The sequence below is a fragment of the Ambystoma mexicanum genome (genome assembly GCF_040938575.1).
Source record: "Ambystoma mexicanum isolate Mex_15411 chromosome 12 unlocalized genomic scaffold, UKY_AmexF1_1 Mex_chr12_unloc.1, whole genome shotgun sequence".
In the NCBI taxonomy this organism is placed as follows: domain Eukaryota; kingdom Metazoa; phylum Chordata; class Amphibia; order Caudata; family Ambystomatidae; genus Ambystoma; species Ambystoma mexicanum.
The window spans coordinates 6,133,957-6,159,996 of record NW_027182322.1 but is presented as its reverse complement, the minus strand read 5'-3'; the positions used below and the strand labels follow the sequence as shown (position 1 = coordinate 6,159,996).

General features: G+C 46.7%; 5 non-coding genes across 5 annotated transcripts; all 5 read right to left on the bottom strand.

The window, feature by feature from the left end:
- Positions 1-2,804: 2,804 nt before the first annotated feature.
- TRNAH-GUG (transfer RNA histidin (anticodon GUG)) lies at positions 2,805-2,876 on the bottom strand. Its single transcript has one exon. It is a non-coding gene; the product is annotated as a tRNA-His (tRNA).
- Positions 2,877-5,197: 2,321 nt separating this feature from the next.
- Positions 5,198-5,269, bottom strand: TRNAH-GUG (transfer RNA histidin (anticodon GUG)). Its single transcript has one exon. It is a non-coding gene; the product is annotated as a tRNA-His (tRNA).
- A 2,160-nt stretch (positions 5,270-7,429) lies between these two features.
- Positions 7,430-7,501, bottom strand: TRNAH-GUG (transfer RNA histidin (anticodon GUG)). Its single transcript has one exon. It is a non-coding gene; the product is annotated as a tRNA-His (tRNA).
- A 5,224-nt stretch (positions 7,502-12,725) lies between these two features.
- Positions 12,726-12,797, bottom strand: TRNAH-GUG (transfer RNA histidin (anticodon GUG)). Its single transcript has one exon. It is a non-coding gene; the product is annotated as a tRNA-His (tRNA).
- Positions 12,798-15,118: 2,321 nt separating this feature from the next.
- On the bottom strand, positions 15,119-15,190 carry TRNAH-GUG (transfer RNA histidin (anticodon GUG)). Its single transcript has one exon. It is a non-coding gene; the product is annotated as a tRNA-His (tRNA).
- Between the last annotated feature and the right edge of the window lie 10,850 nt (positions 15,191-26,040).

Here is a 26,040-nt window from a genome sequence, read left to right as displayed (position 1 = left end):
AAAGTGGAGCCAATTAGAAATAATATAGTTACACAAACCTGGCAATGGTGCGGCAGCCAGGGCCGATAATGGCCCGCCAGCCTGAGAGCAGGAAAGTGTGAGAGCAGTGATGGTCTTGTGAGAGTTTACAGCTGTTATTGACCCTGTCCCCTTCCATTGCAGAGTTTTCTCCCTATAAGAAGTGCAGAGGCTCCCTCCGGGGTGCTAATAGTACATTTCTTTTTTTGCTCAGGAGAAGTGCTCTTCGCCAATTGCACGTGCCAAATCACCCGAAGGCCACCACCATAAAATTCAGGCATTCATGTTCATGCGTCCTCCATGTTATGTCCTTATAAAGGGATGCATGTTCATGATGACTCCATGTCACACCTGCATACAAGGATGCATGTTCATGCCGCCTCGTTCTCTTGGCTTCATACAGGGATTTTATCTCCTCCCTGTCTCACCCTCATGCAGGGATGCATGACCAATGCTCCTTCCCTTCTCGCCCGCATACAATGATGCACGTTCATGTCTTCTCGTTCTCTTGGCTTCATAAGGGGATTTTATCTCCTCCCTGTCTCACCCTCAGGAAGGGATGCATGACCAATGCTCCTTCCCGTCTCGCCCGCATACATGGATGCACGTTCACGCCTCCTCCTTCTCTCGGCTTCATACGGGGATCATATCTCCTCCCTGTCTCACCCTCATGCAGGGATGCATGACCAATGCTCCTTCCTGTCTCGCCCGCATACATGGATGCACGTTCACGCCTCCTCCTTCTCTCGGCTTCATACGGGATCATATCTCCTCCCTGTCTCACCCTCATGCAGGGATGCATGACCAACGCTCCTTCCTGTCTCGCCCGCATACATGGATGCACGTTCACGCCTCCTCCTTCTCTCGGCTTCATACGGGGATCATATCTCTTCCCTGTCTCACCCTCATGCAGGGATGCATGACCAATGCTCCTTCCCTTCTCGCCTGCATACATGGATGCACATTCACGCCTCCTCCTTCTCTCGGCTTCATACGGGGATCATATCTCCTCCCTGTCTCACCCTCATGCAGGGATGCATGACCAACGCTCCTTCCTGTCTCGCCCGCATACATGGATGCACGTTCACGCCTCCTCCTTCTCTCGGCTTCATACGGGGATCATATCTCCTCCCTGTCTCACCCTCATGCAGGGATGCATGACCAATGCTCCTTCCCTTCTCGCCTGCATACATGGATGCACGTTCACGCCTCCTCCTTCTCTCGGCTTCATACGGGGATCATATCTCCTCCCTGTCTCACCCTCATGCAGGGATGCATGACCAATGCTCCTTCCTGTCTCGCCCGCATACATGGATGCACGTTCACGCCTCCTCCTTCTCTCGGCTTCATACAGGGATCATATCTCCTCCCTGTCTCACCCTCATGCAGGCATGCATGACCAATGCTCCTTCCCTTCTCGCCTGCATACATGGATGCACGTTCACGCCTCCTCCTTCTCTCGGCTTCATACGGGGATCATATCTCCTCCCTGTCTCACCCTCATGCAGGGATGCATGACCAATGCTCCTTCCTGTCTCGCCCGCATACATGGCTGCACGTTCACGCCTCCTCCTTCTCTCGGCTTCATACGGGGATCATATCTCCTCCCTGTCTCACCCTCATGCAGGGATGCATGACCAATGCTCCTTCCCTTCTCGCCTGCATACATGGATGCACGTTCACGCCTCCTCCTTCTCTCGGCTTCATACGGGGATCATATCTCCTCAATGTCTCACCCTCACTTCCAACATGTGTAACTTCTTGTTCTCTTTGACGTCTGGGGCATGGGTGGCTACTGCACAGCTCTAGATGTCGCCCACCTGCAAGGTGCTATTGAAAGCACTTTTCCACATTGGACGTGCTATATTAACCCCCTCTCCCCAAATACAATAAAAATAAAGAAATATATGTGCTTCCATAATGTCTACCTTCTAATGTTTCATATGTGTAAGCACATTGTCCTCCTCCTGACCACATTCTAAAACTATGTGCAAATTGTTCCTTCCATAAACTGTAACTTCCTTGGCCCTTTATTTATAATGACTGTTATACTCTCTCTCTTTCCGCCACAGTATAAAAAAGCCTAGCACACCTCATGATTGGACTAAGAAATTCCTGTCATTTAGTTGGAAATGATTTTCCCATTATCCCCAAAAACTCCTCACTGTGTCTAAGAACGCTTTTTTTCACAGGACAATACAGATCAGATTGACTTGAAAGGTCCTTTCACGCGACTACAGAATGCCTCTCATTCCACTAAAAGATACTCCAGTGCCTACAATAGCCTAGGACTAGACTATGAGTCCCAATGTAGAAAGACCACAAGTCCACAGATATGCCTGTTTATTTAAACATCTGTATTATCATCAGCGTGTGACTGTAAAGGCGGGACCTCGCGCTCTTTGTAACGCGCTCCATTGGCAACATCAGTTAAATGTCGTTGGTTCAATCCCTCGCGGATGTTGTTTTTATTCCCATTTGTAACTGGGAAATACTGTCGCTGCAATACATATGTCTTAATCAAGCTAGTGGTTATTGACGTAAATGGCAGTGTTATAATGTTTCATGTACTGCAAATGTCACCACATAATGCGCTCTTAATTAGATTTGGTTGAAATACATTACAGTCACCCGATGAAAAAGTGTGCAAAGAGCATTAAAGAAACAAAAGGTTCATAACAGTAACAGGACATATCGAATTGTTTCAGTCCTCCACAGAGATTGCCAATGTATTAATGGAAATTCTAAAATATCTGCCCAACTGCCGTGACATTGCCTCACCGCAATGCCGTGACTCGGATTCGAACCGAGGTTGCTGCGGCCACAACGCAGAGTACTAACCACTATACGATCACGGCGAGCTACTTGGGCTACTACAATGTGACGTTCCACCTCTATCATAAGCTGTAATCCATCTGTGATGTCATGACTCATGTTTAAATTAAAGGTTGGTTGTGATGTTATCCATGAGAATAAGTGGACACCTGATCCCCAGTCACTTATTTAAGATCTCAATAATCAAGTCAGAATCCAAATGAAAGTCATCAAAGTGGAGCCAATTAGAAATAATATAGTTACACAAACCTGGCAATGGTGCGGCAGCCAGGGCCGATAATGGCCCGACAGCCTGAGAGCAGGAAAGTGTGAGAGCAGTGATGGTCTTGTGAGAGTTTACAGCTGTTATTGACCCTGTCCCCTTCCATTGCAGAGTTTTCTCCCTATAAGAAGTGCAGAGGCTCCCTCCGGGGTGCTAATAGTACATTTCTTTTTTTGCGCAGGAGAAGTGCTCTTCACCAATTGCACGTGCCAAATCACCCGAAGGCCACCACCATAAAATTCAGGCATTCATGTTCATGCATCCTCCATGTTATGTCCTTATAAAGGGATGCATGTTCATGATGACTCCATGTCACACCTGCATACAAGGATGTATGTTCATGCCGCCTCGTTCTCTTGGCTTCATACAGGGATTTTATCTCCTCCCTGTCTCACCCTCATGCAGGGATGCATGACCAATGCTCCTTCCCTTCTCGCCCGCATACATGGATGCACGTTCATGTCTCCTCGTTCTCTCGGCTTCATACAGGGATTTTATCTCCTCCCTGTCTCACCCTCAGGAAGGGATGCATGACCAATGCTCCTTCCCGTCTCGCCCGCATACATGGATGCACGTTCACGCCTCCTCCTTCTCTCGGCTTCATACGGGGATCATATCTCCTCCCTGTCTCACCCTCATGCAGGGATGCATGACCAATGCTCCTTCCTGTCTCACCCTCATGCAGGCATGCATGACCAATGCTCCTTCCCTTCTCGCCTGCATACATGGATGCACGTTCACGCCTCCTCCTTCTCTCGGCTTCATACGGGGATCATATCTCCTCCCTGTCTCACCCTCATGCAGGGATGCATGACCAATGCTCCTTCCTGTCTCGCCCGCATACATGGCTGCACGTTCACGCCTCCTCCTTCTCTCGGCTTCATACGGGGATCATATCTCCTCCCTGTCTCACCCTCATGCAGGGATGCATGACCAATGCTCCTTCCTGTCTCGCCCGCATACATGGATGCACGTTCACGCCTCCTCCTTCTCTCGGCTTCATACGGGGATCATATCTCCTCAATGTCTCACCCTCACTTCCAACATGTGTAACTTCTTGTTCTCTTTGACGTCTGGGGCATGGGTGGCTACTGCACAGCTCTAGATGTCGCCCACCTGCAAGGTGCTATGGAAAGCACTTTTCCACATTGGACGTGCTATATTAACCCCCTCTCCCCAAATACACTAAAAATAAAGAAATATATGTGCTTCCATAATGTCTACCTTCTAATGTTTCATATGTGTAAGCACATTGTCCTCCTCCTGACCACATTCTAAAACTATGTGCAAATTGTTCCTTCCATAAACTGTCACTTCCTTGGCCCTTTATTTATAATGACTGTTATACTCTCTCTCTTTCCGCCACAGTATAAAAAAGCCTAGCACACTTCATGATTGGACTAAGAAATTCCTGTCATTTAGTTGGAAATGATTTTCCCATTATCCCCAAAAACTCCTCACAGTGTCTAAGAACGCTTTTTTTCACAGGAAAATACAGATCAGATTGACTTGAAAGGTCCTTTCACGCGACTACAGAATGCCTCTCATTCCACTAAAAGATACTCCAGTGCCTACAATAGCCTAGGACTAGACTATGAGTCCCAATGTAGAAAGACCACAAGTCCACAGATATGCCTGTTTATTTAAACATCTGTATTATCATCAGCGTGTGACTGTAAAGGCGGGACCTCGCGCTCTCTGTAACGCGCTCCATTGGCAACATCAGTTAAATGTCGCTGGTTCAATCCCTCGCGGATGTTGTTTTTATTCCCATTTGTAACTGGGAAATACTGTCGCTGCAATACATATGTCTTAATCAAGCTAGTGGTTATTGACGTAAATGGCAGTGTTATAATGTTTCATGTACTGCAAATGTCACCACATAATGCGCTCTTAATTAGATTTGGTTGAAATACATTACAGTCACCCGATGAAAAAGTGTGCAAAGAGCATTAAAGAAACAAAAGGTTCATAACAGTAACAGGACATATCGAATTGTTTCAGTCCTCCACAGAGATTGCCAATGTATTAATGGAAATTCTAAAATATCTGCCCAACTGCCGTGACATTGTCTCACCACAATGCCGTGACTCGGATTCGAACCGAGGTTGCTGCGGCCACAACGCAGAGTACTAACCACTATACGATCACGGCGAGCTACTTGGGCTACTACAATGTGACGTTCCACCTCTATCATAAGCTGTAATCCATCTGTGATGTCATGACTCATGTTTGAATTAAAGGTTGGTTGTGATGTTATCCATGAGAATAAGTGGACACCTGATCCCCAGTCACTTATTTAAGATCTCAATAATCAAGTCAGAATCCAAATGAAAGTCATCAAAGTGGAGCCAATTAGAAATAATATAGTTACACAAACCTGGCAATGGTGCGGCAGCCAGGGCCGATAATGGCCCGCCAGCCTGAGAGCAGGAAAGTGTGAGAGCAGTGATGGTCTTGTGAGAGTTTACAGCTGTTATTGACCCTGTCCCCTTCCATTGCAGAGTTTTCTCCCTATAAGAAGTGCAGAGGCTCCCTCCGGGGTGCTAATAGTACATTTCTTTTTTTGCGCAGGAGAAGTGCTCTTCACCAATTGCACGTGCCAAATCACCCGAAGGCCACCACCATAAAATTCAGGCATTCATGTTCATGCGTCCTCCATGTTATGTCCTTATAAAGGGATGCATGTTCATGATGACTCCATGTCACACCTGCATACAAGGATGTATGTTCATGCCGCCTCGTTCTCTTGGCTTCATACAGGGATTTTATCTCCTCCCTGTCTCACCCTCATGCAGGGATGCATGACCAATGCTCCTTCCCTTCTCGCCCGCATACATGGATGCACGTTCATGTCTCCTCGTTCTCTCGGCTTCATACAGGGATTTTATCTCCTCCCTGTCTCACCCTCAGGAAGGGATGCATGACCAATGCTCCTTCCCGTCTCGCCCGCATACATGGATGCACGTTCACGCCTCCTCCTTCTCTCGGCTTCATACGGGGATCATATCTCCTCCCTGTCTCACCCTCATGCAGGGATGCATGACCAATGCTCCTTCCTGTCTCGCCCGCATACATGGCTGCACGTTCACGCCTCCTCCTTCTCTCGGCTTCATACGGGGATCATATCTCCTCCCTGTCTCACCCTCATGCAGGGATGCATGACCAATGCTCCTTCCTGTCTCGCCCGCATACATGGATGCACGTTCACGCCTCCTCCTTCTCTCGGCTTCATACGGGGATCATATCTCCTCAATGTCTCACCCTCACTTCCAACATGTGTAACTTCTTGTTCTCTTTGACGTCTGGGGCATGGGTGGCTACTGCACAGCTCTAGATGTCGCCCACCTGCAAGGTGCTATGGAAAGCACTTTTCCACATTGGACGTGCTATATTAACCCCCTCTCCCCAAATACACTAAAAATAAAGAAATATATGTGCTTCCATAATGTCTACCTTCTAATGTTTCATATGTGTAAGCACATTGTCCTCCTCCTGACCACATTCTAAAACTATGTGCAAATTGTTCCTTCCATAAACTGTCACTTCCTTTACCCTTTATTTATAATGACTGTTATACTCTCTCTCTTTCCGCCACAGTATAAAAAAGCCTAGCACACTTCATGATTGGACTAAGAAATTCCTGTCATTTAGTTGGAAATTATTTTCCCATTATCCCCAAAAACTCCTCACTGTGTCTAAGAACGCTTTTTTTCACAGGACAATACAGATCAGATTGACTTGAAAGGTCCTTTCACGCGACTACAGAACGCCTCTCATTCCACTCAAAGATACGCCAGTGCCTACAATAGCCTAGGACTAGACTATGAGTCCCAATGTAGAAAGACCACAAGTCCACAGATATGCCTGTTTATTTAAACATCTGTATTATCATCAGCGTGTGACTGTAAAGGCGGGACCTCGCGCTCTCTGTAACGCGCTCCATTGGCAACATCAGTTAAATGTCGTTGGTTCAATCCCTCGCGGATGTTGTTTTTATTCCCATTTGTAACTGGGAAATACTGTCGCTGCAATACATATGTCTTAATCAAGCTAGTGGTTATTGACGTAAATGGCAGTGTTATAATGTTTCATGTACTGCAAATGTCACCACATAATGCGCTCTTAATTAGATTTGGTTGAAATACATTACAGTCACCCGATGAAAAAGTGTGCAAAGAGCATTAAAGAAACAAAAGGTTCATAACAGTAACAGGACATATCGAATTGTTTCAGTCCTCCACAGAGATTGCCAATGTATTAATGGAAATTCTAAAATATCTGCCCAACTGCCGTGACATTGCCTCACCGCAATGCCGTGACTCGGATTCGAACCGAGGTTGCTGCGGCCACAACGCAGAGTACTAACCACTATACGATCACGGCGAGCTACTTGGGCTACTACAATGTGACGTTCCACCTCTATCATAAGCTGTAATCCATCTGTGATGTCATGACTCATGTTTGAATTAAAGGTTGGTTGTGATGTTATCCATGAGAATAAGTGGACACCTGATCCCCAGTCACTTATTTAAGATCTCAATAATCAAGTCAGAATCCAAATGAAAGTCATCAAAGTGGAGCCAATTAGAAATAATATAGTTACACAAACCTGGCAATGGTGCGGCAGCCAGGGCCGATAATGGCCCGCCAGCCTGAGAGCAGGAAAGTGTGAGAGCAGTGATGGTCTTGTGAGAGTTTACAGCTGTTATTGACCCTGTCCCCTTCCATTGCAGAGTTTTCTCCCTATAAGAAGTGCAGAGGCTCCCTCCGGGGTGCTAATAGTACATTTCTTTTTTTGCGCAGGAGAAGTGCTCTTCACCAATTGCACGTGCCAAATCACCCGAAGGCCACCACCATAAAATTCAGGCATTCATGTTCATGCGTCCTCCATGTTATGTCCTTATAAAGGGATGCATGTTCATGATGACTCCATGTCACACCTGCATACAAGGATGTATGTTCATGCCGCCTCGTTCTCTTGGCTTCATACAGGGATTTTATCTCCTCCCTGTCTCACCCTCATGCAGGGATGCATGACCAATGCTCCTTCCCTTCTCGCCCGCATACATGGATGCACGTTCATGTCTCCTCGTTCTCTCGGCTTCATACAGGGATTTTATCTCCTCCCTGTCTCACCCTCAGGAAGGGATGCATGACCAATGCTCCTTCCCGTCTCGCCCGCATACATGGATGCACGTTCACGCCTCCTCCTTCTCTCGGCTTCATACGGGGATCATATCTCCTCCCTGTCTCACCCTCATGCAGGGATGCATGACCAATGCTCCTTCCTGTCTCGCCCGCATACATGGCTGCACGTTCACGCCTCCTCCTTCTCTCGGCTTCATACGGGGATCATATCTCCTCCCTGTCTCACCCTCATGCAGGGATGCATGACCAATGCTCCTTCCTGTCTCGCCCGCATACATGGATGCACGTTCACGCCTCCTCCTTCTCTCGGCTTCATACGGGGATCATATCTCCTCAATGTCTCACCCTCACTTCCAACATGTGTAACTTCTTGTTCTCTTTGACGTCTGGGGCATGGGTGGCTACTGCACAGCTCTAGATGTCGCCCACCTGCAAGGTGCTATGGAAAGCACTTTTCCACATTGGACGTGCTATATTAACCCCCTCTCCCCAAATACACTAAAAATAAAGAAATATATGTGCTTCCATAATGTCTACCTTCTAATGTTTCATATGTGTAAGCACATTGTCCTCCTCCTGACCACATTCTAAAACTATGTGCAAATTGTTCCTTCCATAAACTGTCACTTCCTTGGCCCTTTATTTATAATGACTGTTATACTCTCTCTCTTTCCGCCACAGTATAAAAAAGCCTAGCACACCTCATGATTGGACTAAGAAATTCCTGTCATTTAGTTGGAAATTATTTTCCCATTATCCCCAAAAACTCCTCACTGTGTCTAAGAACGCTTTTTTTCACAGGACAATACAGATCAGATTGACTTGAAAGGTCCTTTCACGCGACTACAGAACGCCTCTCATTCCACTCAAAGATACGCCAGTGCCTACAATAGCCTAGGACTAGACTATGAGTCCCAATGTAGAAAGACCACAAGTCCACAGATATGCCTGTTTATTTAAACATCTGTATTATCATCAGCGTGTGACTGTAAAGGCGGGACCTTGCGCTCTCTGTAACGCGCTCCATTGGCAACATCAGTTAAATGTCGTTGGTTCAATCCCTCGCGGATGTTGTTTTTATTCCCATTTGTAACTGGGAAATACTGTCGCTGCAATACATATGTCTTAATCAAGCTAGTGGTTATTGACGTAAATGGCAGTGTTATAATGTTTCATGTACTGCAAATGTCGCCACATAATGCGCTCTTAATTAGATTTGGTTGAAATACATTACAGTCACCCGATGAAAAAGTGTGCAAAGAGCATTAAAGAAACAAAAGGTTCATAATAGTAACAGGACATATCGAATTGTTTCAGTCCTCCACAGAGATTGCCAATGTATTAATGGAAATTCTAAAATATCCGGCCAACTGCAGTGACATTGCCTCACCGCAGTCCCGTGACTCGGATTCCAACCAAGGTTGCTGTGGCCACAACGCAGAGTACTAACCACTATACGATCACAGCGAGCTACTTGGGCTGCTACAATGTGACGTTCCACCTCTATCATAATCTGTACTCCATCTGTGATGTCATGACTCATGTTTGAATTAAAGGTTGGTTGTGATGTTATCCATGAGAATAAGTGGACACCTGATCCCCAGTCACTTATTTAAGATCTCAATAATCAAGTCAGAATCCAAATGAAAGTCATCAAAGTGGAGCCAATTAGAAATAATATAGTTACACAAACCTGGCAATGGTGCGGCAGCCAGGGCCGATAATGGCCCGCCAGCCTGAGAGCAGGAAAGTGTGAGAGCAGTGATGGTCTTGTGAGAGTTTACAGCTGTTATTGACCCTGTCCCCTTCCATTGCAGAGTTTTCTCCCTATAAGAAGTGCAGAGGCTCCCTCCGGGGTGCTAATAGTACATTTCTTTTTTTGCTCAGGAGAAGTGCTCTTCGCCAATTGCACGTGCCAAATCACCCGAAGGCCACCACCATAAAATTCAGGCATTCATGTTCATGCGTCCTCCATGTTATGTCCTTATAAAGGGATGCATGTTCATGATGACTCCATGTCACACCTGCATACAAGGATGCATGTTCATGCCGCCTCGTTCTCTTGGCTTCATACAGGGATTTTATCTCCTCCCTGTCTCACCCTCATGCAGGGATGCATGACCAATGCTCCTTCCCTTCTCGCCCGCATACAATGATGCACGTTCATGTCTTCTCGTTCTCTTGGCTTCATAAGGGGATTTTATCTCCTCCCTGTCTCACCCTCAGGAAGGGATGCATGACCAATGATCCTTCCCGTCTCGCCCGCATACATGGATGCACGTTCACGCCTCCTCCTTCTCTCGGCTTCATACGGGGATCATATCTCCTCCCTGTCTCACCCTCATGCAGGGATGCATGACCAATGCTCCTTCCTGTCTCGCCCGCATACATGGATGCACGTTCACGCCTCCTCCTTCTCTCGGCTTCATACGGGATCATATCTCCTCCCTGTCTCACCCTCATGCAGGGATGCATGACCAACGCTCCTTCCTGTCTCGCCCGCATACATGGATGCACGTTCACGCCTCCTCCTTCTCTCGGCTTCATACGGGGATCATATCTCTTCCCTGTCTCACCCTCATGCAGGGATGCATGACCAATGCTCCTTCCCTTCTCGCCTGCATACATGGATGCACATTCACGCCTCCTCCTTCTCTCGGCTTCATACGGGGATCATATCTCCTCCCTGTCTCACCCTCATGCAGGGATGCATGACCAACGCTCCTTCCTGTCTCGCCCGCATACATGGATGCACGTTCACGCCTCCTCCTTCTCTCGGCTTCATACGGGGATCATATCTCCTCCCTGTCTCACCCTCATGCAGGGATGCATGACCAATGCTCCTTCCCTTCTCGCCTGCATACATGGATGCACGTTCACGCCTCCTCCTTCTCTCGGCTTCATACGGGGATCATATCTCCTCCCTGTCTCACCCTCATGCAGGGATGCATGACCAATGCTCCTTCCTGTCTCGCCCGCATACATGGATGCACGTTCACGCCTCCTCCTTCTCTCGGCTTCATACAGGGATCATATCTCCTCCCTGTCTCACCCTCATGCAGGCATGCATGACCAATGCTCCTTCCCTTCTCGCCTGCATACATGGATGCACGTTCACGCCTCCTCCTTCTCTCGGCTTCATACGGGGATCATATCTCCTCCCTGTCTCACCCTCATGCAGGGATGCATGACCAATGCTCCTTCCTGTCTCGCCCGCATACATGGCTGCACGTTCACGCCTCCTCCTTCTCTCGGCTTCATACGGGGATCATATCTCCTCCCTGTCTCACCCTCATGCAGGGATGCATGACCAATGCTCCTTCCCTTCTCGCCTGCATACATGGATGCACGTTCACGCCTCCTCCTTCTCTCGGCTTCATACGGGGATCATATCTCCTCAATGTCTCACCCTCACTTCCAACATGTGTAACTTCTTGTTCTCTTTGACGTCTGGGGCATGGGTGGCTACTGCACAGCTCTAGATGTCGCCCACCTGCAAGGTGCTATTGAAAGCACTTTTCCACATTGGACGTGCTATATTAACCCCCTCTCCCCAAATACAATAAAAATAAAGAAATATATGTGCTTCCATAATGTCTACCTTCTAATGTTTCATATGTGTAAGCACATTGTCCTCCTCCTGACCACATTCTAAAACTATGTGCAAATTGTTCCTTCCATAAACTGTAACTTCCTTGGCCCTTTATTTATAATGACTGTTATACTCTCTCTCTTTCCGCCACAGTATAAAAAAGCCTAGCACACCTCATGATTGGACTAAGAAATTCCTGTCATTTAGTTGGAAATGATTTTCCCATTATCCCCAAAAACTCCTCACTGTGTCTAAGAACGCTTTTTTTCACAGGACAATACAGATCAGATTGACTTGAAAGGTCCTTTCACGCGACTACAGAATGCCTCTCATTCCACTAAAAGATACTCCAGTGCCTACAATAGCCTAGGACTAGACTATGAGTCCCAATGTAGAAAGACCACAAGTCCACAGATATGCCTGTTTATTTAAACATCTGTATTATCATCAGCGTGTGACTGTAAAGGCGGGACCTCGCGCTCTTTGTAACGCGCTCCATTGGCAACATCAGTTAAATGTCGTTGGTTCAATCCCTCGCGGATGTTGTTTTTATTCCCATTTGTAACTGGGAAATACTGTCGCTGCAATACATATGTCTTAATCAAGCTAGTGGTTATTGACGTAAATGGCAGTGTTATAATGTTTCATGTACTGCAAATGTCACCACATAATGCGCTCTTAATTAGATTTGGTTGAAATACATTACAGTCACCCGATGAAAAAGTGTGCAAAGAGCATTAAAGAAACAAAAGGTTCATAACAGTAACAGGACATATCGAATTGTTTCAGTCCTCCACAGAGATTGCCAATGTATTAATGGAAATTCTAAAATATCTGCCCAACTGCCGTGACATTGCCTCACCGCAATGCCGTGACTCGGATTCGAACCGAGGTTGCTGCGGCCACAACGCAGAGTACTAACCACTATACGATCACGGCGAGCTACTTGGGCTACTACAATGTGACGTTCCACCTCTATCATAAGCTGTAATCCATCTGTGATGTCATGACTCATGTTTGAATTAAAGGTTGGTTGTGATGTTATCCATGAGAATAAGTGGACACCTGATCCCCAGTCACTTATTTAAGATCTCAATAATCAAGTCAGAATCCAAATGAAAGTCATCAAAGTGGAGCCAATTAGAAATAATATAGTTACACAAACCTGGCAATGGTGCGGCAGCCAGGGCCGATAATGGCCCGACAGCCTGAGAGCAGGAAAGTGTGAGAGCAGTGATGGTCTTGTGAGAGTTTACAGCTGTTATTGACCCTGTCCCCTTCCATTGCAGAGTTTTCTCCCTATAAGAAGTGCAGAGGCTCCCTCCGGGGTGCTAATAGTACATTTCTTTTTTTGCGCAGGAGAAGTGCTCTTCACCAATTGCACGTGCCAAATCACCCGAAGGCCACCACCATAAAATTCAGGCATTCATGTTCATGCATCCTCCATGTTATGTCCTTATAAAGGGATGCATGTTCATGATGACTCCATGTCACACCTGCATACAAGGATGTATGTTCATGCCGCCTCGTTCTCTTGGCTTCATACAGGGATTTTATCTCCTCCCTGTCTCACCCTCATGCAGGGATGCATGACCAATGCTCCTTCCCTTCTCGCCCGCATACATGGATGCACGTTCATGTCTCCTCGTTCTCTCGGCTTCATACAGGGATTTTATCTCCTCCCTGTCTCACCCTCAGGAAGGGATGCATGACCAATGCTCCTTCCCGTCTCGCCCGCATACATGGATGCACGTTCACGCCTCCTCCTTCTCTCGGCTTCATACGGGGATCATATCTCCTCCCTGTCTCACCCTCATGCAGGGATGCATGACCAATGCTCCTTCCTGTCTCACCCTCATGCAGGCATGCATGACCAATGCTCCTTCCCTTCTCGCCTGCATACATGGATGCACGTTCACGCCTCCTCCTTCTCTCGGCTTCATACGGGGATCATATCTCCTCCCTGTCTCACCCTCATGCAGGGATGCATGACCAATGCTCCTTCCTGTCTCGCCCGCATACATGGCTGCACGTTCACGCCTCCTCCTTCTCTCGGCTTCATACGGGGATCATATCTCCTCCCTGTCTCACCCTCATGCAGGGATGCATGACCAATGCTCCTTCCTGTCTCGCCCGCATACATGGATGCACGTTCACGCCTCCTCCTTCTCTCGGCTTCATACGGGGATCATATCTCCTCAATGTCTCACCCTCACTTCCAACATGTGTAACTTCTTGTTCTCTTTGACGTCTGGGGCATGGGTGGCTACTGCACAGCTCTAGATGTCGCCCACCTGCAAGGTGCTATGGAAAGCACTTTTCCACATTGGACGTGCTATATTAACCCCCTCTCCCCAAATACACTAAAAATAAAGAAATATATGTGCTTCCATAATGTCTACCTTCTAATGTTTCATATGTGTAAGCACATTGTCCTCCTCCTGACCACATTCTAAAACTATGTGCAAATTGTTCCTTCCATAAACTGTCACTTCCTTGGCCCTTTATTTATAATGACTGTTATACTCTCTCTCTTTCCGCCACAGTATAAAAAAGCCTAGCACACTTCATGATTGGACTAAGAAATTCCTGTCATTTAGTTGGAAATGATTTTCCCATTATCCCCAAAAACTCCTCACTGTGTCTAAGAACGCTTTTTTTCACAGGAAAATACAGATCAGATTGACTTGAAAGGTCCTTTCACGCGACTACAGAATGCCTCTCATTCCACTAAAAGATACTCCAGTGCCTACAATAGCCTAGGACTAGACTATGAGTCCCAATGTAGAAAGACCACAAGTCCACAGATATGCCTGTTTATTTAAACATCTGTATTATCATCAGCGTGTGACTGTAAAGGCGGGACCTCGCGCTCTCTGTAACGCGCTCCATTGGCAACATCAGTTAAATGTCGCTGGTTCAATCCCTCGCGGATGTTGTTTTTATTCCCATTTGTAACTGGGAAATACTGTCGCTGCAATACATATGTCTTAATCAAGCTAGTGGTTATTGACGTAAATGGCAGTGTTATAATGTTTCATGTACTGCAAATGTCACCACATAATGCGCTCTTAATTAGATTTGGTTGAAATACATTACAGTCACCCGATGAAAAAGTGTGCAAAGAGCATTAAAGAAACAAAAGGTTCATAACAGTAACAGGACATATCGAATTGTTTCAGTCCTCCACAGAGATTGCCAATGTATTAATGGAAATTCTAAAATATCTGCCCAACTGCCGTGACATTGCCTCACCGCAATGCCGTGACTCGGATTCGAACCGAGGTTGCTGCGGCCACAACGCAGAGTACTAACCACTATACGATCACGGCGAGCTACTTGGGCTACTACAATGTGAAGTTCCACCTCTATCATAAGCTGTAATCCATCTGTGATGTCATGACTCATGTTTGAATTAAAGGTTGGTTGTGATGTTATCCATGAGAATAAGTGGACACCTGATCCCCAGTCACTTATTTAAGATCTCAATAATCAAGTCAGAATCCAAATGAAAGTCATCAAAGTGGAGCCAATTAGAAATAATATAGTTACACAAACCTGGCAATGGTGCGGCAGCCAGGGCCGATAATGGCCCGCCAGCCTGAGAGCAGGAAAGCGTGAGAGCAGTGATGGTCTTGTGAGAGTTTACAGCTGTTATTGACCCTGTCCCCTTCCATTGCAGAGTTTTCTCCCTATAAGAAGTGCAGAGGCTCCCTCCGGGGTGCTAATAGTACATTTCTTTTTTTGCGCAGGAGAAGTGCTCTTCACCAATTGCACGTGCCAAATCACCCGAAGGCCACCACCATAAAATTCAGGCATTCATGTTCATGCGTCCTCCATGTTATGTCCTTATAAAGGGATGCATGTTCATGATGACTCCATGTCACACCTGCATACAAGGATGTATGTTCATGCCGCCTCGTTCTCTTGGCTTCATACAGGGATTTTATCTCCTCCCTGTCTCACCCTCATGCAGGGATGCATGACCAATGCTCCTTCCCTTCTCGTCCGCATACATGGATGCACGTTCATGTCTCCTCGTTCTCTCGGCTTCATACAGGGATTTTATCTCCTCCCTGTCTCACCCTCAGGAAGGGATGCATGACCAATGCTCCTTCCCGTCTCGCCCGCATACATGGATGCACGTTCACGCCTCCTCCTTCTCTCGGCTTCATACGGGGATCATATCTCCTCCCTGTCTCACCCTCATGCAGGGATGCATGACCAATGCTCCTTCCTGTCTCGCCCGCATACATGGATGCACGTTCACGCCTCCTCCTTCTCTCGGCTTCATACGGGGATCATATCTCCTCGCTGTCTCACCCTCATGCAGGGATGCATGACCAATGCTCCTTCCCTTCTCGCCTGCATACATGGATGCACGTTCACGCCTCCTCCTTCTCTCGGCTCCATACGGGATCATATCTCCTCCCTGTCTCACCCTCATGCAGGGATGCATGAACAACGCTCCTTCCTGTCTCGCCCGCATACATGGATGCACGTTCACGCCTCCTCCTTCTCTCGGCTTCATACGGGGATCATATCTCCTCCCTGTCTCACCCTCATGCAGGGATGCATGACCAATGCTCCTTCCCTTCTCGCCTGCATACATGGATGCACGTTCACGCCTCCTCCTTCTCTCGGCTTCATACGGGGATCATATCTCCTCAATGTCTCACCCTCACTTCCAACATGTGTAACTTCTTGTTCTCTTTGACGTCTGGGGCATGGGTGGCTACTGCACAGCTCTAGATGTCGCCCACCTGCAAGGTGCTATGGAAAGCACTTTTCCACATTGGACGTGCTATATTAACCCCCTCTCCCCAAATACAATAGAAATAAAGAAATATATGTGCTTCCATAATGTCTACCTTCTAATGTTTCATATGTGTAAGCACATTGTCCTCCTCCTGACCACATTCTAAAACTATGTGCAAATTGTTCCTTCCATAAACTGTCACTTCCTTGGCCCTTTATTTATAATGACTGTTATACTCTCTCTCTTTCCGCCACAGTATAAAAAAGCCTAGCACACCTCATGATTGGACTAAGAAATTCCTGTCATTTAGTTGGAAATGATTTTCACATTATCCCCAAAAACTCCTCACTGTGTCTAAGAACGCTTTTTTTCACAGGACAATACAGATCAGATTGACTTGAAAGGTCCTTTCATGCGACTACAGAATGCCTCTCATTCCACTAAAAGATACGCCAGTGCCTACAATAGCCTAGGACTAGACTATGAGTCCCAATGTAGAAAGACCACAAGTCCACAGATATGCCTGTGTATTTAAACATCTGTATTATCATCAGCGTGTGACTGTAAAGGTGGGACTTCGCGCTCTCTGTAACGCGCTCCATTGGCAACATCAGTTAAATGTCGTTGGTTCAATCCCTCGCGGATGTTGTTTTTATTCCCATTTGTAACTGGGAAATACTGTCGCTGCAATACATATGTCTTAATCAAGCTAGTGGTTATTGACGTAAATGGCAGTGTTATAATGTTTCATGTACTGCAAATGTCACCACATAATGTGCTCTTAATTAGATTTGGTTGAAATACATTACAGTCACCCGATGAAAAAGTGTGCAAAGAGCATTAAAGAAACAAAAGGTTCATAACAGTAACAGGACATATCGAATTGTTTCAGTCCTCCACAGAGATTGCCAATGTATTAATGGAAATTGTAAAATATCTGCCCAACTGCCGTGACATTGCCTCACCGCAATGCCGTGACTCGGATTCGAACTGAGGTTGCTGCGGCCACAACGCAGAGTACTAACCACTATGCGATCACGGCGAGCTACTTGGGCTGCTACAGTGTGACGTTCCACCTCTATCATAAGCTGTACTCCATCTGTGATGTCATGACTCATGTTTGAATTAAAGGTTGGCTGTGATGTTATCCATGAGAATAAGTGGACACCTGATCCCCAGTCACTTATTTAAGATCTCAATAATCAAGTCAGAATCCAAATGAAAGTCATCAAAGTGGAGCCAATTAGAAATAATATAGTTACACAAACCTGGCAATAGTGCGGCAGCCAGGGCCGATAATGGCCCGCCAGCCTGAGAGCAGGAAAGTGTGAGAGCAGTGATGGTCTTGTGAGAGTTTACAGCTGTTATTGACCCTGTCCCCTTCCATTGCAGAGTTTTCTCCCTATAAGAAGTGCAGAGGCTCCCTCCGGGGTGCTAATAGTACATTTATTTTTTTGCGCAGGAGAAGTGCTCTTCACCAATTGCACGTGCCAAATCACCCGAAGGCCACCACCATAAAATTCAGGCATTCATGTTCATGCGTCCTCCATGTTATGTCCTTATAAAGGGATGCATGTTCATGATGACTCCATGTCACACCTGCATACAAGGATGCATGTTCATGCCGCCTCGTTCTCTTGGCTTCATACAGGGATTTTATCTCCTCCCTGTCTCACCCTCATGCAGGGATGCATGACCAATGCTCAATCCCTTCTCGCCCGCATACAATGATGCACGTTCATGTCTTCTCGTTCTCTCGGCTTCATACGGGGATTTTATCTCCTCCCTGTCTCACCCTCAGGAAGGGATGCATGACCAATGCTCCTTCCCGTCTCGCCCGCATACATGGATGCACGTTCACGCCTCCTCCTTCTCTCGGCTTCATACGGGGATCATATCTCCTCCCTGTCTCACCCTCATGCAGGGATGCATGACCAATGCTCCTTCCCTTCTCGCCTGCATACATGGATGCACATTCACGCCTCCTCCTTCTCTCGGCTTCATACGCGATCATATCTCCTCCCTGTCTCACCCTCATGCAGGGATGCATGACCAACGCTCCTTCCTGTCTCGCCCGCATACATGGATGCACGTTCACGCCTCCTCCTTCTCTCGGCTTCATACGGGGATCATATCTCCTCCCTGTCTCACCCTCATGCAGGGATGCATGTCCAATGCTCCTTCCCTTCTCGCCTGCATACATGGATTCACGTTCACGCCTCCTCCTTCTCTCGGCTTCATACGGGGATCATATCTCCTCAATGTCTTACCCTCACTTCCAACATGTGTAACTTCTTGTTCTCTTTGACGTCTGGGGCATGGGTGGCTACTGCACAGCTCTAGATGTCGCCCACCTGCAAGGTGCTATGGAAAGCACTTTTCCACATTGGACGTGCTATATTAACCCCCTCTCCCCAAATACAATAAAAATAAAGAAATATATGTGCTTCCATAATGTCTACCTTCTAATGTTTCATATGTGTAAGCACATTGTCCTCCTCCTGACCACATTCTAAAACTATGTGCAAATTGTTCCTTCCATAAACTGTCACTTCCTTGGCCCTTTATTTATAATGACTGTTATACTCTCTCTCTTTCCGCCAAAGTATAAAAAAGCCTAGCACACCTCATGATTGGACTAAGAAATTCCTGTCATTTAGTTGGAAATGATTTTCCCATTATCCCCAAAAACTCCTCACTGTGTCTAAGAACGCTTTTTTTCACAGGACAATACAGATCAGATTGACTTGAAAGGTCCTTTCACGCGACTACAGAACGCCTCTCATTCCACTCAAAGATACGCCAGTGCCTACAATAGCCTAGGACTAGACTATGAGTCCCAATGTAGAAAGACCACAAGTCCACAGATATGCCTGTTTATTTAAACATCTGTATTATCATCAGCGTGTGACTGTAAAGGCGGGACCTTGCGCTCTCTGTAACGCGCTCCATTGGCAACATCAGTTAAATGTCGTTGGTTCAATCCCTCGCGGATGTTGTTTTTATTCCCATTTGTAACTGGGAAATACTGTCGCTGCAATACATATGTCTTAATCAAGCTAGTGGTTATTGACGTAAATGGCAGTGTTATAATGTTTCATGTACTGCAAATGTCACCACATAATGCACTCTTAATTAGATTTGGTTGAAATACATTACAGTCACCCATGAAAAAGTGTGCAGAGAGCATTAAAGAAACAAAAGGTTCATAACTGTAACAGGACATATCGAATTGTTTCAGTCCTCCACAGAGATTGCCAATGTATTAATGGAAATTCTAAAATATCTGCCCAACTGCCGTGACATTGCCTCACCGCAATCCTGTGACTCGGATTCGAACCGAGGTTGCTGTGGCCACAACGCAGAGTACTAACCACTATACGATCACGGCGAGCTACTTGGGCTGCTACAATGTGACGTTCCACCTCTATCATAAGCTGTACTCCATCTGTGATGTCATGACTCATGTTTGAATTAAAGGTTGGTTGTGATGTTATCCATGAGAATAAGTGGACACCTGATCCCCAGTCACTTATTTAAGATCTCAATAATCAAGTCAGAATCCAAATGAAAGTCATCAAAGTGGAGCCAATTAGAAATAATATAGTTACACAAACCTGGCAATGGTGCGGCAGCCAGGGCCGATAATGGCCCGCCAGCCTGAGAGCAGGAAAGTGTGAGAGCAGTGATGGTCTTGTGAGAGTTTACAGCTGTTATTGACCCTGTCCCCTTCCATTGCAGAGTTTTCTCCCTATAAGAAGTGCAGAGGCTCCCTCCGGGGTGCTAATAGTAAATTTATTTTTTTGCACAGGAGAAGTGCTCTTCGCCAATTGCACGTGCCAAATCACCCGAAGGCCACCACCATAAAATTCAGGCAATCATGTTCATGCGTCCTCCATGTTATGTCCTTATAAAGGGATGCATGTTCATGATGACTCCATGTCACACCTGCATACAAGGATGCATGTTCATGCCGCCTCGTTCTCTTGGCTTCATACAGGGATTTTATCTCCTCCCTGTCTCACCCTCATGCAGGGATGCAAGACCAATGCTCCTTCCCTTCTCGCCCGCATACAATGATGCACGTTCATGTCTTCTCGTTCTCTCGGCTTCATACAGGGATTTTATCTCCTCCCTGTCTCACCCTCAGGAAGGGATGCATGACCAATGCTCCTTCCCGTCTCGCCCGCATACATGGATGCACGTTCACGCCTCCTCCTTCTCTCGGCTTCATACGGGGATCATATCTCCTCCCTGTCTCACCCTCATGCAGGGATGCATGACCAATAATCCTTCCTGTCTCGCCCGCATACATGGATGCACGTTCACGCCTCCTCCTTCTCTCGGCTTCATACGGGGATCATATCTCCTCCCTGTCTCACCCTCATGCAGGGATGCATGACCAATGCTCCTTCCCTTCTCGCCTGCATACATGGATGCACGTTCACGCCTCCTCCTTCTCTCGGCTTCATACGGGGATCATATCTCCTCCCTGTCTCACCCTCATGCAGGGATGCATGACCAACGCTCCTTCCTGTCTCGCCCGCATACATGGATGCACGTTCACGCCTCCTCCTTCTCTCGGCTTCATACGGGGATCATATCTCCTCCCTGTCTCACCCTCATGCAGGGATGCATGACCAATGCTCCTTCCCTTCTCGCCTGCATACATGGATGCACGTTCACGCCTCCTCCTTCTCTCGGCTTCATACGGGGATCATATCTCCTCAATGTCTCACCCTCACTTCCAACATGTGTAACTTCTTGTTCTCTTTGACGTCTGGGGCATGGGTGGCTACTGCACAGCTCTAGATGTCGCCCACCTGCAAGGTGCTATGGAAAGCACTTTTCCACATTGGACGTGCTATATTAACCCCCTCTCCCCAAATACAATAAAAATAAAGAAATATATGTGCTTCCATAATGTCTACCTTCTAATGTTTCATATGTGTAAGCACATTGTCCTCCTCCTGACCACATTCTAAAACTATGTGCAAATTGTTCCTTCCATAAACTGTCACTTCCTTGGCCCTTTATTTATAATGACTGTTATACTCTCTCTCTTTCCGCCACAGTATAAAAAAGCCTAGCACACCTCATGATTGGACTAAGAAATTCCTGTCATTTAGTTGGAAATGATTTTCCCATTATCCCCAAAAACTCCTCACTGTGTCTAAGAACGCTTTTTTTCACAGGACAATACAGATCAGATTTACTTGAAAGGTCCTTTCACGCGACTACAGAATGCCTCTCATTCCACTAAAAGATACACCAGTGCCTACAATAGCCTAGGACTAGACTATGAGTCCCAATGTAGAAAGACCACAAGTCCACAGATATGCCTGTTTATTTAAACATCTGTATTATCATCAGCGTGTGACTGTAAAGGCGGGACCTCGCGCTCTCTGTAAAGCGCTCCATTGGCAACATCAGTTAAATGTTGTTGGTTCAATCCCTCGCGGATGTTGTTTTTATTCCCATTTGTAACTGGGAAATACTGTCGCTGCAATACATATGTCTTAATCAAGCTAGTGGTTATTGACGTAAATGGCAGTGTTATAATGTTTCATGTACTGCAAATGTCACCACATAATGCGCTCTTAATTAGATTTGGTTGAAATACATTACAGTCACCCGATGAAAAAGTGTGCAAAGAGCATTAAAGAAACAAAAGATTCATAACAGTAACAGGACATATCGAATTGTTTCAGTCCTCCACAGAGATTGCCAATGTATTAATGGAAATTCTAAAATATCTGCCCAACTGCCGTGACATTGCCTCACCGCAATGCCGTGACTCGGATTCAAACCGAGGTTGCTGCGGCCACAACGCAGAGTACTAACCACTATACGATCACAGCGAGCTACTTGGACCGCTACAATGTGACGTTCCACCTCTATCATAAGCTGTACTCCATCTGTGATGTCATGACTCATGTTTGAATTAAAGGTTGGTTGTGATGTTATCCATGAGAATAAGTGGACACCTGATCCCCAGTCACTTATTTAAGATCTCAATAATCAAGTCAGAATCCAAATGAAAGTCATCAACGTGGAGCCAATTAGAAATAATATAGTTACACAAACCTGGCAATGGTGCGGCAGCCAGGGCCGATAATGGCCCGCCAGCCTGAGAGCAGGAAAGTGTGAGAGCAGTGATGGTCTTGTGAGAGTTTACAGCTGTTATTGACCCTGTCCCCTTCCATTGCAGAGTTTTCTCCCTATAAGAAGTGCAGAGGCTCCCTCCGGGGTGCTAATAGTAAATTTATTTTTTTGCGCAGGAGAAGTGCTCTTCACCAATTGCACGTGCCAAATCACCCGAAGGCCACCACCATAAAATTCAGGCATTCATGTTCATGCGTCCTCCATGTTATGTCCTTATAAAGGGATGCATGTTCATGATGACTCCATGTCACAACTGCATACAAGGATGCATGTTCATGCCGCCTCGTTCTCTTGGCTTCATACAGGGATTTTATCTCCTCCCTGTCTCACCCTCATGCAGGGATGCATGACCAATGCTCCTTCCCTTCTCGCCTGCATACAAGGATGCACGTTCATGTCTCCTCGTTCTCTCGGCTTCATACGGGGATTTTATCTCCTCCCTGTCTCACCCTCAGGAAGGGATGCATGACCAATGCTCCTTCCCGTCTCGCCCGCATACATGGATGCACGTTCACGCCTCCTCCTTCTCTCGGCTTCATACAGGGATCATATCTCCTCCCTGTCTCACCCTCATGCAGGGATGCATGACCAATGCTCCTTTCCTTCTCGCCTGCATACATGGATGCACGTTCACGCCTCCTCCTTCTCTCGGCTTCATACGGGGATCATATCTCCTCCCTGTCTCACCCTCATGCAGGGATGCATGACCAATGCTCCTTCCTGTCTCGCCCGCATACATGGATGCACGTTCACGCCTCCTCCTTCTCTCGGCTTCATACGGGGATCATATCTCCTCCCTGTCTCACCCTCATGCAGGGATGCATGACCAATGCTCCTTCCTGTCTCGCCCGCATACATGGATGCACGTTCACGCCTCCTCCTTCTCTCGGCTTCATACGGGGATCAAATCTCCTCCCTGTCTCACCCTCATGCAGGGATGCATGACCAATGCTCCTTCCCTTCTCGCCCGCATACATGGATGCACGTTCATGCCTCCTCCTTCTCTCGGCTTCATACGGGGATCATATCTCCTCCCTGTCTCACCCTCATGCAGGGATGCATGACCAATGCTCCTTCCCTTCTCGCCTGCATACATGGATGCACGTTCACGCCTCCTCCTTCTCTCGGCTTCATACGGGGATCATATCTCCTCAATGTCTCACCCTCACTTCCAACATGTGTAACTTCTTGTTCTCTTTGACGTCTGGGGCATGGGTGGCTACTGCACAGCTCTAGATGTCGCCCACCTGCAAGGTGCTATGGAAAGCACTTTTCCACATTGGACGTGCTATATTAACCCCCTCTCCCCAAATACAATAAAAATAAAGAAATATATGTGCTTCCATAATGTCTACCTTCTAATGTTTCATATGTGTAAGCACATTGTCCTCCTCCTGACCACATTCTAAAACTATGTGCAAATTGTTCCTTCCATAAACTGTCACTTCCTTGGCCCTTTATTTATAATGACTGTTATACTCTCTCTCTTTCCGCCACAGTATAAAAAAGCCTAGCACACCTCATGATTGGACTAAGAAATTCCTGTCATTTAGTTGGAAATGATTTTCCCATTATCCCCAAAAACTCCTCACTGTGTCTAAGAACGCTTTTTTTCACAGGACAATACAGATCAGATTGACTTGAAAGGTCCTTTCACGCGACTACAGAATGCCTCTCATTCCACTAAAAGATACGCCAGTGCCTACAATAGCCTAGGACTAGACTATGAGTCCCAATGTAGAAAGACCACAAGTCCACAGATATGCCTGTTTATTTAAACATCTGTATTATCATCAGCGTGTGACTGTAAAGGCGGGACCTCGCGCTCTCTGTAACGCGCTCCATTGGCAACATCAGTTAAATGTCGTTGGTTCAATCCCTCGCGGATGTTGTTTTTATTCCCATTTGTAACTGGGAAATACTGTCGCTGCAATACATATGTCTTAATAAAGCTAGTGGTTATTGACGTAAATGGCAGTGTTATAATGTTTCATGTACTGCAAATGTCACCATATAATGCGCTCTTAATTAGATTTGGTTGAAATACATTACAGTCACCCGATGAAAAAGTGTGCAAAGAGCATTAAAGAAACAAAAGGTTCATAACAGTAACAGGACATATCGAATTGTTTCAGTCCTCCACAGAGATTGCCAATGTATTAATGGAAATTCTAAAATATCTGCCCAACTGCCGTGACATTGCCTCACCGCAATGCCGTGACTCGGATTCGAACCGAGGTTGCTGCGGCCACAACGCAGAGTACTAACCACTATACGATCACGGTGAGCTACTTGGGCTGCTACAATGTGAAGTTCCACCTCTATCATAAGCTGTACTCCATCTGTGATGTCATGACTCATGTTTGAATTAAAGGTTGGTTGTGATGTTATCCATGAGAATAAGAGGACACCTGATCCCCAGTCACTTATTTAAGATCTCAATAATCAAGTCAGAATCCAAATGAAAGTCATCAAAGTGGAGCCAATTAGAAATAATATAGTTACACAAACCTGGCAATGGTGCGGCAGCCAGGGCCGATAATGGCCCGCCAGCCTGAGAGCAGGAAAGTGTGAGAGCAGTGATGGTCTTGTGAGAGTTTACAGCTGTTATTGACCCTGTCCCCTTCCATTGCAGAGTTTTCTCCCTATAAGAAGTGCAGAGGCTCCCTCCGGTGTGCTAATAGTAAATTTATTTTTTTGCGCAGGAGAAGTGCTCTTCACCAATTGCACGTGCCAAATCACCCGAAGGCCACCACCATAAAATTCAGGCATTCATGTTCATGCGTCCTCCATGTTATGTCCTTATAAAGGGATGCATGTTCATGATGACTCCATGTCACACCTGCATACAAGGATGCATGTTCATGCCGCCTCGTTCTCTTGGCTTCATACAGGGATTTTATCTCCTCCCTGTCTCACCCTCATGCAGGTATGCATGACCAATGCTCCTTCCCTTCTCGCCCGCATACATGGATGCACGTTCATGTCTCCTCGTTCTCTCGGCTTCATACGGGGATTTTATCTCCTCCCTGTCTCACCCTCAGGAAGGGATGCATGACCAATGCTCCTTCCCGTCTCGCCCGCATACATGGATGCACGTTCACGCCTCCTCCTTCTCTCGGCTTCATACGGGGATCATATCTCCTCCCTGTCTCACCCTCATGCAGGGATGCATGACCAATGCTCCTTCCTGTCTCGCCGGCATACATGGATGCACGTTCACGCCTCCTCCTTCTCTCGGCTTCATACGGGGATCAT